The 13,093-nt window shown below is 48.4% G+C and overlaps 1 protein-coding gene across 7 annotated transcripts in view; it reads right to left on the bottom strand.

The window, feature by feature from the left end:
• Positions 1–13,093, bottom strand: part of LOC135910455 (uncharacterized transporter YutK-like) — a 365,908-nt gene that overhangs the window by 44,074 nt on the left and 308,741 nt on the right. The window lies entirely within an intron of this gene.

Here is a 13,093-nt window from a genome sequence, read left to right as displayed (position 1 = left end):
TGTCGGAAATGCAACTACGCTTGTGTCATCCTTTCGATGGCCGTCAAATAGCACCAGGTGGACACAATTAATCCGGAGCTCCCCATTAGTGCGTAGCTCGTAATCAACAGCAGCCTCAGGATGCTACGTCCCACAATGAGTGAGTGAGTGACGAAACTTTGTTGTGAACGCCTGCAGAACGGTTAGCCTTCCCCTGTTAGGGAGGCGTAACCGTGACGCGGCCATGACATCTTCGCGGCGTGTGGCGCCTCTACTTCGGCCGCGGCCGCACTATTCCCTTTGGTCGACCACGCCTGCCCCTTCTTTGGGGTGGCAGCCTCCCTCCGGTTTCACTCGGTCGTTGCCTTTCGAGGGCCGCCGAGATCTGCTGGATGGCCTGGGTTTGGACCTCTTGGTCATAGCATCTCGTTGCGGCCTCGAGCCGCGGCGGGATCGTTGTTATGGTTGCAGCTTCATGCGGATTCTTAGCACAGTCCCAAAGGATGTGAGTTGCAGTGGCTCTTTCCTTTCGGCACACACAACACAGATCACTTTCATAAACACTTGGAGACACGTGCCTCATCAGCACCGGGGTGAATAACGACCCCGTTTGAAGTTGTCGGTATAAAACCGCCTCCTTACGGGTCAAGCCCGGATGAGGTGGCGGCATAGTCCTTCGCTCTAGTCGGTGCCATTTCACAATTTCATTGTAGGAAGTCATTTTGTCCTTGGTTTCCCAACACCACGACGGGTCGGCTGTAGTAGCAGCGGCACGTTTGGTTAGTTCTCGCGCCGCGGCGTTCGCCGTCTCGTTGTGGTTAGCGTTGCCGCGATCCGACACATCACTGCCCATGTGGGCCGGAAACCACTTTATCACCACACACCGACTTTCACTCGCGAGATCGACCACACGCAACACACGCGCGGCTTCACCACACACCCTTGCTCTGGCGTAATTTTCCACTGCCGTCCTAGAATCACAGAGCATAGTCGTGCACTCGGGGTCGGCGATGGCCAAAGCAATGGCCACCTCCTCGGCTTGATGCGCCCCTCGTGTCCGCACACTCGCCGCTGTTCTAGTTGCACCGGTCGATGCCCCGACGACTGCAGCGGCGAATGCCTTTCTGTCATGTGGATACTCTGCCGCGTCCACAAACACGGCACCCCTGTCTTTGGCATGGAGATCGAGGAGCGCCTTGGCCCTCGCCGCCCACCGCTCTTTGTGGAACTCAGGGTTCATATTTCTTGGTACCGGACATACCCGTGGCCGTCTACTAATTGCGTCCGGTACAGGCAGAAAGCCTGTACGGTACAGAAAGCTACGCAAGAAGGTCGCCGAACTCAACCGCGAGATCGAGTCCCACAGCCGAATGCTATGCACACAGCAATGGAATGAGGTTAGTAACGCAGCGGATGGCCAGACGCACTGCGGCAAGACGTGGAGTATGCTGAGGCATCTTTTGGATGCGACCACGACCAAGTCTCACCAGCACCACAACTTGGCCAAGATCATCCACAGGGCGCTGACCGAGCACGGGGAAGAAGAAGTGAAGAAACGCCTCGACAAGTACCTCCCGGTCACTCCCACAGAGACGCACCCGGACTACCTAGGCGAAGCAAACGAGTGGCTAGATCGAAACATTGAAGTATGGGAAGTAAGGGTTGCCCTGCACGATCTCAACAGCAACTCCGCCGCTGGTCCCGACCGCGTTACGAATAGAGCGCTGAAAAATCTTAACGAAGTGGCGATAGAGAACCTCACGGCATACTTCAACACGTCCCACAATATAATTTTTTTAACCACGCCTCGTATTAATATCTGGCTACCTCCTTTTAACCTCGATGGCAGTGCCGGTATGGCGACGATACCAAGTCACATCGTCGCATGCGCCCGGCAGGTGAAGAGATGAATACAAGCGAGCGTGTGTAAAGCAGTGAATCTTTCGATATTTGCAATAGAGTTACGGTAGGCTCACGAACGGAGATACTACGTGCCTTGCTGCTTCACATTAAAGACTGTGTCAATAACTACAACGGAACAACGTAAAAGGTACGGTTCAAGAGCATTTTTCTCGGCTCACAAAAGCGATATCTGTCAGCCTTACGGACGATGCATCCCTGTGCGTTGAGCGGAAGTGGATAGGCGAGCGGAAGTGGATAGAAATATTTGCCAATTCAAGAAACTTAGCCGTGCCGCCAGAATCGCACCCGCTTCAACGTCTCAAAATAGCGTAGCCGTATTGCTTGAATACCCTTGATGCAGCGCAACATTGAAAGAAGAGCTGCCTATAGTAGTATAGGTGGCTATATAGCTACATATAGCATCCGGTGAACATGTTGGCGACGAATCATATTCGACTGAACCTTGTCAACGAAGTCTAAAGTTTCTCGGACAAAGCCAAGTTCCCGGTTAAAGAGTGACTGCAGCGAACAATCCGCAGCATAGCGAATAAATACAAAACATTGAAAAAAACCGAATAAAGGGAGAATCAGACATCCACCCGTTCGTAGCAATTGCTACAAAGGAAACCCATACGGGTTCCTCGAAAGAAAAGCCTCATAGCTCAAGAAAAATTCGTCCTGGTCCGGGACTTGAACCCGGGACCACCGCCTTTCCGCCGCCAAGGTCGAAGTCGACGTTAGGCCCAGCGGCGGACGCTCCTCTCCGCACACAAAAGTCCTCTAAATTCAGAAAAAGCGGTCCCTACCTCGGCATTTGGGTTTCCGGTGGTCCACACAACTTCCTGCATCTGGTCGATGCACTTTTATTAAAGTGCGACTCAAAAATCCGGCAGATCAAAGAAAAAACACGGAACCAGGAGAGATGCGTCCACTCGCTTCCTTCCTCGTCTTCGTCCCCCGAACCAGACGAATTTTTTCTTCAGCTATGAGGCTTTTCTTTGGAGGAACTCGTATGGGTTTCCTTTGTAGCAATTGCTACGAACGCGTGGATGTCTCATTTTACCTTTATTCATTACTTCTCTCCACGTTGCGGGTTTCCGCAGAACAACTACGTCAAACACTTGCCTTGCTTCGGGTTGTCGACAAATTCGACTTCGCCCTGCCATCTGCTAGCCGCCTGGTTAGCGCAGATGGTAGAGCGGCTGCCCCGGAAAGGCGGTGGTCCCGGGTTCGAGTACCGGGCTAAGACGAATGTTTTTCAGCTATGAGGCTTTTCTTTCGAGGAACCCGTATGGGCTTCCTTTGTAGCGATTTCTACGAAAGGGTAGATGTCTGATTTTCCCTTTATTCATTACTTTTCTCCAGCTTGCGGGCTTCCGCAGAACAACTACATTGAGGAAAAATATTCGCCTAGAGAAGCCGTTTTCTTTTAGTGCAGCTCCCATGCACTGTTATCTGACTCCTTTTCGCCTTGCGGATACAAGTGGCAGCTGTCCTAGGCCTAGACCGCTACTTATTTAAATACATCTTAACTATTGACACGTGTACTTATCTTTATCGGGCGACCACGTTTAGCCGCCTAACAAATGTTATCGTGCAGCGCAGGACGCGCCTGCACGTAAAAGAAGTTTCTGGAAAGATATCGATAGTTCCCTCCACTGTCTTTCACCGCAACTTGCGTAATCTCATTGCATGTATGCGCGACGCGAATAGTGTAGAACTTTGCGGAAGGCACGCGGGTCCCATTGGTTAATCTGGAACATTCGACGACTGATCTATAAAAGCCGACGCGCTTGACCCGCTGATGAGATTCCCGACGATCGCCGACCGTGTTCGCCGCTATCGTTGTGCTATAAGTGTAGCCTGTTTGTGGGCACAGGTTCGCCCAATAAAAGCTAGTTTTGGATTTCACCGTATTGCTTCTGAATCATGGGGAGACTTGGATTTATGTCGAAGTCTGGCTCGGGAAGTACAGTCGTCGTGGTAGATGCGACAGAATCCGAGAGGACAAACGCATCGCTGGTTTCCTGAATTTCCTCGATGTAGGCGATTGTCGTGCCCTTGTTGATGTGCTTGAACTCCTGGCTGAAGTTTGTCAGCAAAACCTTCGTGTTTTCTCCGTGCAGTCGAGCGATCCCTCTTGCGACGCACATTTCACGGTCGAGCAGTAGACGTTGGTCGCCTTCGATGACGCCTTCTACGCCAACGGGTGTTTCGGGACCGACCGAAATGACATGCTGGAGTGAGGCGGGATGCTCACTTGATCTTCGAGCACCCTCAAGGCGTGGGGACTACAAGGGCTCTCCGGTGGTATCGCTTGATCGTCCGACAGCGTTATTGACTTCGACTTAGGTCTATTACTGCCGTGTTGGTTCAGGAAGTCCATGCCGAGAATGACTTCTCGTGAACACTGTTGGAGGATAACGAAGGTGGCAGGGTAAGTCCGGTCATGAACGGTAATTCTTGCCGTGGAGACTCCAGACGGCATAATGAGGTGTCCTCCAGTGGTTCGAAATTGAGGGCATTCCCATCCAGTTTTAACTTTCTTCAAATGGGCGGCGATGTGTCCACTCATTACGGAGTAATCAGCCCCTGTGTCCACTAAGGCGGTAACTGCGTGGCCGTCGAGAAGCATGTCGAGGTCGGTGATCCTTTGTCTGGCGTTGAAGTTAGATCTTGGCGTCGGATCACGGCTGCGTCGTGTTGAACTGAAGTTGGAACGTCGTGTCGTCAAGTCGTCGTTCGTCAGTGTAGTCTTGCCTTCCTGACTTCGTCGGGACGGCGGCGTGTCATTATGTCGTTGAGGTCGTTTCTTCGTCGTCTTCGTCGGCGGCGGAGGATCTTCGTCAGTTCGACGAACAGCAACCGCACCACCATCGGTTGCTGCTTTTAGTTTTCCGGATACGGGTTCGCAGAGCGGCCCCGGGCTGGGCCGGTGTATCGTCGGCGCTGCGGCGACAGGTAGCGGCCTGGTGACGGCGAACGGGACGGTCGTCGAGGGCTCCACTGAGTAGCGGCGAGGTAGTCGGCGATGTCACGAGGGCATTCACCTTCCCTCGGGCGCTGTGCGTTGACGGCGAAGCCTTGCAATCCCAGGTCGCGGTATGGGCATCGGCGGTACACATGGCCGGCTTCGCCGCAGTGGTAGCAGAGCGGGCGGTGGTCGGGGGCGTGCCAAATGTCCGTTTTCCTCGCGTCAACTCGCCCGCCTACGGATCAAAAACCAGCAGCGTACCGACAGCCGACACTACAACCTCCGACGACGCTTCGTCGAGTACCAGCCCGGCGACCGTGTTCGGGTATGGACCCCGATACGCCGACGAGGACTGAGTGAGAAACTACTGCAACGCTATTTCGGACCCTACAAGGTCATCCGACGTATTGGCGCACTGGACTATGAGGTCGTACCGGACGGCATTTCGCATTCACAGCGGCGCCGCGCACGACCTGAAGTGATCCACGTGGTGCGTCTTAAACCGTTTTACGGACGCTAACGAACTTCCCTTATTTCGTTGTTTTTTTTTGCTACGAGTGCTTATTTATTAGTTTCGTTTGTTTGCAGCATCGGGTCTATGCTTTTTTAAGAGGCAGGTAATGACACGTGTACTTATCTTTATCGGGCGACACGTTTAGCCGCCTAACAAATGTTATCGTGCAGCGCAGGACGCGCCTGCACGTGAAAGAAGTTTCTGGAAAGTTATCGATGGTTCCCTCCACTGTCTTTCACCGCAACTTGTGTAATCTGATTGCATGTATGCGTGACGCGAATAGTGTAGAACTTTGCGGAAGGCACGCGGGTCTTATCGGTTAATCTGGAACATTCCACGACTGATCTATAAAAGCCGACGCGCTTGACCCGCTGATCAGATTCCCGACGATCGCCGACCGTGTTCGCCGCTATCGTTGTGCTATAAGTGTAGCCTGTTTTTTGGGCACAGGTTCGCCCAATAAAAGCTAGTTTTGTATTCCACCGTATTGCTTTTTTCTTCACCGTCACTACCACGTGACACTATCACCAACCACAGGAGCATCGGCAGCAGTACACAAACTATATGTGTACCACACGCTCGCCGACGCTAACCAATAGAAATAAAACCACGGCTTGGAACCACAAATACATGTAGAAATAGCCATTCGAGTCCTCCGCGTCAGCGTAGTCATGTGCTGTAGAGGTTAGAGTATTCGGTTCCCGGTGTGTCAATGTTTGTGCAATGTCTGATGCATGCTGGTTTATAAGTGTTACCAATTTTGTTTGATGTGGTTATAAGCTATGTGTATGAAACCGCGATAACTCTGGTGGCACCGGTTTAATAAAGATATATACTCTAAGAAAAAAAGGACTAAAAGGGGTAGGGAGGTTAGTCCTTTTGGGGACTAACTGATTTGCCACAACCATTAGTCCTTTTGGGTACGAACTGACATGGGATGAATTGTTACTCCCCATGCGCTTACTCCTTCGGGGACTAACAGGTGCCCCTGCCCATGGTCCTCAAGGGAGTAACGGTAATTCGTTCCGATGCTCCGCAAAGGTGGAATTATTTAAATTAGGCATTTATAACCTAATAAAAAAATTATTGAGCTGAAAAAGAAACGTGCCATGGAGCAGGATTCGAACGCACAGCCTCTCGCTCACAAGTGAGGTAATCTAACCACTTCATCATGCCGCATGGTTGACGAGACGGGATACTTAGACAAGGTTAAGCATGGGAACACTAGTGCGGCAATATAAAAGTGACTCCGTATTTTGTGCAAGCTATGCATTGAGATTCTAACGTTGAGTGTACTTGCAACCATAAGCGACTACGAAAAGAAATCAGCCCGAGTATTCTTAGGGTGATTTAAACTGTATGTATACGATTTAAACTGTAAAATGTATACGTGTAGCGAGCTCAAACGGGGCACCGAAGACGACAGAGAAGGGCACTTTCTCTGTCACTTATCGTGTGCCGTTTGAGCTACACATCGCTTCAGTTCGCAACCTCCTTGGAACGGAAGGAACTTACGTACTATTGACCAAGAAAATCTAGCCGTCTATCAATGACTTGAGCGTTTAATGTGTATCGCTCACTTATGGGGTGCGCACGAAGGGCATGCCTCTTCACATTCCAGTTTTAAGTTTCACGTAATTTTCTCATGAAGAGGCAAGGTGCTGCTTTGCATGTAGTTCAATAGACAATGCATTAACTTCGAACCATTCACAATATATAGACAATACCGTTTTCGCCGCATCGCTCCATGACACGGAGGAAAACAGCGAAATGCCTGGGGAGCAACTGTTGCCGTTCGTCCTCCAATTGCTCTCTTTCCGAGCAGGCACTAAACACTTACTCTCCAAAATTTGCACACGGCACGCACATTCATGGAGTTAGTCCTTTGAGGGACGAAAGCGCGCTCTTTAGGACTAACGGCGCAGTTACTCCCGTTTTCCCCGGGATTTTTCTTAGAGTGATATTTGTTTCATCAAAAATATTCACTGGGCCACATAATCTGGAGCCGCATAAATTTCAGCCACTTAGTAAGCTGGACAGACTTGATTTTAAATACCACATAAAGAACGGGGAGTTATGCGTGCGTTTTCCAAGCGATCATTCTCTGAAACGGATGGCGCCGCTTAAATGTGAGCCGCATAATATAGATTGGATACTCAGTAGGCTGCTTGTAGTGAGACATTTATAAGCGTCGAAATTTTGAACTACTTTCCCTGTTATATGAGTTGGTTTAAAGCGGTATTCATTAAGAATGTAGTTACTAAAATTATTTACGCAAGTAATACTATTCCTGAACAGTTATAAATGATTAGAGGAATTGATGGTAGTTTTCAAACTCAAGCAAATTCTGGAAGAGGAAATAACACACATTCTGCCACAAAATTCTCCCTCATGGTAAATTTTCACAGTTCTCGTGGATCACTGTGTGGCTGTTAGCAATCTAGAACACATGCTCTGGCGATGCCCCTCATTACAAGGGCCCAGTCGTGTCACGAAAGAGGAATGGAGCTCTGCCATCAAGAGCTCATAACTTTCACGGCAAAATTCTGCTGTCCAGAGAGCCCCCAATGCGGCGGTTAGGCTCGGCCTACCACTCTCCACGTGGGAGCAACCCGCAGCTCTGCAGTAGGGCAGTGCTTCTCAAGACCTTGTCAATAAAACTCTTTGTCGGATTTTCTGTCATGGGTCACTTCACTATTTCTTGTCTAAGGCAAGCTATGCATGTATGACAGCTTAGACATTTAGAACGTCTTATCTTAAATTTTTGTATGTACTTTATAGCTCATGCATTCATGCATCTGATTGTATAGTTGCTGATGTGCCTTTGAGATGCAAAAGTCCATGTCTTCTAGTGCAACATCCATATAGCTTCCCCGGAGACAGCACTTAGTCCGGCATTGTAGCCTTTTGCCCTCCAACTAAGTTTCTAAACTGTATAAACATCAAAACCTAATACTAGTCATATTTCACCTCAGAGGTGAAAACTCACCTCCCAGCAACCTACTCTCCGGAGTGCTAGTAGTCCTGGAGTGTCTCCTAATTTTTGTCCAGAATAATAATTAACGTTCAGCAATAACACCCTAGGTAGTCTTATTAGCAGATGATTATGTATCTTTAGAGAAATAACTAACGTACGTGACACTGCCCTTCCTCAGACCGCCCTTAACATCAGCAATTGGTGCCGACTGTGGTGGATGGAAATTGTCTCTAACAAGTGTTAATTTACGAGTATCCCAATATTAAAAAAATGACAGTAACTTTTGCATTTGGCAAAGGGGATGAAGGGGAAAGCCTGCGCGCTCGAGACATTCATTAAATGACATGATATTCTCATTCGAATGGGCTGTTACTTCTTATTACTTGTTTGTACGACCAGAGGTTGCGGGTACCTTAATTACATGTGACCTAATTAGCTTAGTTCTAATTAACATCGAAGGTAGCGGGTTCGACTGCCACCAAATGTCTAAGATGCGACCCCCCCCCCAAAGGTCGTGCGTTCGAGTACCTTAATTACCTCAGTTTTAACTGTGCTTAATTAACTTCGCCTTAACGCCAAAGGCCGTAGATTGCATTCGCACAGAAGCTCGAGGGCTCAACATCCACAGAAGGTCATGAGTTTGAGCGGCTAAATTAACTCCAGCTTAATTACCACGATCACAATGGTGACCCGAGTACCATCACAATCGTTGTGGGATCGTTACTTCCATACTCATAGAAGACAATGACCACATTGACTCGCACACCATCAAAATTGTTCCCGGGCAATTGCATATAGGCCAGACACGATGCCGCTTAAGTCAGGTGACTTTTCCTGCAATTCGTGTTGACGGACAACTACGATGGTTTCTGCTGACGTCCCTGCGTGTTCCAAGCAAGCGACGTCAACCACTCACGCCATGGCACCTACAGTGTTGTAGACTCCTTCGAACGACCAAGTCTTCAACGTTGTTCTGCCGATGGGGTATGGTCCCGATACCGTCGTCGCCGCGACGGTCTCAAAAGTTGGCTGCTATGCGGTCTACTGAGTTGAACGCATGGGCGGCCTCTACTTCTACGTCACAGTCAAGAGCATGGCTTCCGTTACTCTAATCATCTTATCTAATTATCAGATCATCATCGTCTAATAATCAGGCTCTAATCATCATTCCGATAAATTCAGGGGCGTTCCGCGCTCAGGGACATCTGTTACACGGTGAAAAGCACTCACCCGAAGAAGATTAACAAGCCCACATGTCAGTACGGACAAAAGGAACCTGTATTTACAGGCATCTTTGAGCCACCATTTTCCACAAGAATGGACCCCGAAATACGGCGCTACCTAATAAAAAGTTGAGTTTGTCACAAGTATGAAACAATTATTTGCCCCCATTGAGCCTTATATTCATATTTGAATGCCAATATATTGCACAGCATGCCTTCTGATAGGAACCACGCATTTCGCCAAACTTCTGAAGATGCCACTACTTGTCCATTCTATAGACACAAGGGTCATTTTCCACAATCTTCCAACCAATTCATTTTGGTGCACATTTTGTATAGCAGGCGCTGTAAGTCGGTGTTTAAAGCATGTATACCATACGTGATTAGTTCAAGTAGTGTAGGCGACTGTTTGGCACCGCCAGGCTTCAATGGTGAGGTGAATAAATTATCATCATCATTATTATGAAAATTTGGACACAGCACCGGAAGAGTTGGATAGGGTTCAGCGTAGGAGTTTATGAATAATGAAAAATTTCTACTAACAAATAAATAATAGCCTATTCGATTAGGTCTTCGAAACAGCTAGTCACTATCTGTAAGCATGAATAGTTTTCGTATAGCTTTTCAATAACTCAAACCACCAACTCTCTGATAATTTTCATCCCGACTGCCATAGTGAACATAAGACACGATAAATGACACTGTAGAGAACGTGATATGCCACTCAAGGAGCCGGCCTGCTCCGGCTAAATGGCTATCATTGTTGCTAGTTAATGAGACCAAAGTGTGCGAATAAACGCCTGGTTTCTGCCTAATATCATCTTGAGCCTTTAAAGAAAAAACACATTCGATAACGTACAGTGTAATGACAAGCTGGAAACGTTAATGAAACACTACGGTGCAAATATCGATGCTGATAACGAATGTTCATTATTCGAAAACTGTTTGATACAGTTATATTTACTATATTTTTGAAGCCGGAGGGTATCACATGCAGGAGTGGAAAATTACAAGCACTGTGCAGGTAAAATTGAAGAAAAAACTTCAAAACCATTACCAAGGTTAAGAAAGTTCTAAGCCTGAGGGAATGGGACTGAATCCCCGCTGCAGCAGCCGAATTTCGTTGCTTAAGGAAAAAATAATGAATTTGTAAAGAGCCTTACCCATCCTTTGCATAATTAATCATATCCAACTAGACCAGCTTACGGTCGTAATAAATTTCATTCAATTATTTCCTTATGTTGCTATTCGATTCTTGATCAATTTAGTACCGAAAAGTTATACTGACTAGCGCCCATAGTTAAGAACTTGCGTTTTTTTTTATTTTCCCAGCATAAGGCGTACTTTCTAGGTGTGCTCTACCACTAAATTTTTTTTTCGGTGAACATATCTTTCCGCATGAATTTCATGGATTTTTTCAGTAGGTAATTGTTTTTCGTCAAATTGACTATTTGTATCTTTTTGGTTGCCAATATCTCACAGATTTTGTTGCTTCTGAAATTTGCTGGTCCTTGTGCTCAACATCTTGTTTACGTTTAATACATGCAAGCCCAAAGATGTCTGGAAACAATCTAGCAACGGCAACGTGCCACACGGTGCTGTTACAGTACAAGAAGTACGAGAACATTTCGTCTTCGAGCATGGATAGAGTGAGACCTTGTTTGTAATATTATGGCACTACAAAGCCCCAACGTAAATTACAAAAAAGACCACAAGGCAGACAACAGCTCGGCGTCAGAGAATAAAAAAGCAAACTACCTAGATGGCTGAATGACGCGTGATGTCGACAGTGCATCGAAGCTAACAAATGCTCGCAACTGCGCGCCGACAGTTGTCTTAGCGCACTGGCAGATTTGCACTAATGACGTTTCTCAGGTAAAACGGAAAACGCTCAAGGCTAATTGTCACCTTCACTATGGCAGCGGCGGTGCTTCAAGATTTTTTATGGTAATTCCGCAAGAAGTAACAATTTTATCTAATCTCGAAACTTATGAAGCGCTCTTCATGACAACATGTTAAATTTATTTGTCCCGCCGTTTCCTTTCGTTACAATAGCGTCGCATTAACTACCAGATGACCTTTGGGAGCGAAACGAGGAGTGGACAAGAGTGAAAGAATAACAGCATGAGGTATCGTTGTGTGATGTAAATAGCAGAGCATACAAAACAATCGCACTAAAAGCACTTGCGCTTAAAGACGAGGCAGAACAGTTGAAACAAATATTGGCAGGTTTCCAGCGCTCGTTCCGCACGGACGTGTTTTTCCGTAGCTCCGGATTTTCGCCCCGTTTGCTGGTTTCTTTTCCCCGCTACTGGAACTCTGTTGTTTATGGACCGCTTTGGCGGTTCGTAATTACTACTGGCGCCTATCTACAAGGTACGTCGTCATCTACACCCTCCTGCTGCGCCGTCGAGCTCGAGTTCTTGTGCGGCTTCGCGAGTGCGAGTGCCTCCGCGGCACTCGCCGCGCCGGCGCGGAGCATCCAAGCTGCTGTCCGCTGCGTCGAGGGAGCGGAACATTACCGATGCAACTGCCATCCAAGCCAGGGACGTCTCCTCCGTGGGGACAAGTGCAACGGGTGAAGGCGGCACCCTGAGCATGGATACCACCAACATGGAGCAGAACAGCCCTGCTGTCGTGGCGCACACCTCAGCCAAGAGGACGAAGGAAGCTACTGGCCTTCCATCGGATGAAAATGTAGCTCCAGCAGCCCCGAAAAGACCTCGCTCATCACAAGGCCTGCCTGCACGACCGACACGCACGTCTCCGGAGTCGCCAACGACATCGTGGTACAAAGTGGTTATCAAGCCTCGTGCTAGATATGACATGTCCACTCTGCACATCCGTATCATTCAAGCGGCCCTGGACGCCTGCCTCGAGACTTCCCGATTTCAAGGTTTTGCTCTACACAAACCCACTAATATGGTCTCAGTATGGGTGTCTGCTATGGCACTAGTTTATAAACTCGAAGAACTGCAACAAATACAAGTCTCAGAAGAGTGTGTCCTTCCAGTCCAGGCGTACCTCGCCAGTGGTACAGATTTAAGACGCTACGTGGTTAATGGCGTTGACCGTGACGAAGAACCCGAGAGGCTCCTGCAGGAACTATCGTGTCCCACACACAAGGTCGTGGCTGCTCGCTACCTAGGCAGCGGTCGTACGTGCCTAATCACGCTTCAAGGTCCTAATTCCCCACCTGAACGTATCCTGTATTACGGCTGTGTACTGCGCCCGCGTCCGTTCAAGCCTTCCGTTGTGTACTGCTACTCCTGCTTTAGACAGGGACACATGAAATCATCCTGCCCCTACCCACCTAAGGACGACACCATGGAGCCTGAACCGTCGGCATCGTTTAGATGCGGCCTATGCCAAACAAACGATCATGACATCACTTCCACGACGTGTCCTACGAAGTTGAAGGCAACTAAGAAGGCTCGGCAACGCCATTCTCGACAGCCAGCAAGGACCCCTCGAGATTCATCAATGAAACAAGTCCCTGTGTACAACCGTTACGCCGTTCTGGC

Source organism: Dermacentor albipictus, chromosome 8, assembly GCF_038994185.2.
Source record: "Dermacentor albipictus isolate Rhodes 1998 colony chromosome 8, USDA_Dalb.pri_finalv2, whole genome shotgun sequence".
Lineage (NCBI taxonomy): Eukaryota > Metazoa > Arthropoda > Arachnida > Ixodida > Ixodidae > Dermacentor > Dermacentor albipictus.
The sequence above is the reverse complement of the archived record's forward strand: the minus strand, read 5'-3'. Positions and strand labels throughout refer to the sequence as shown.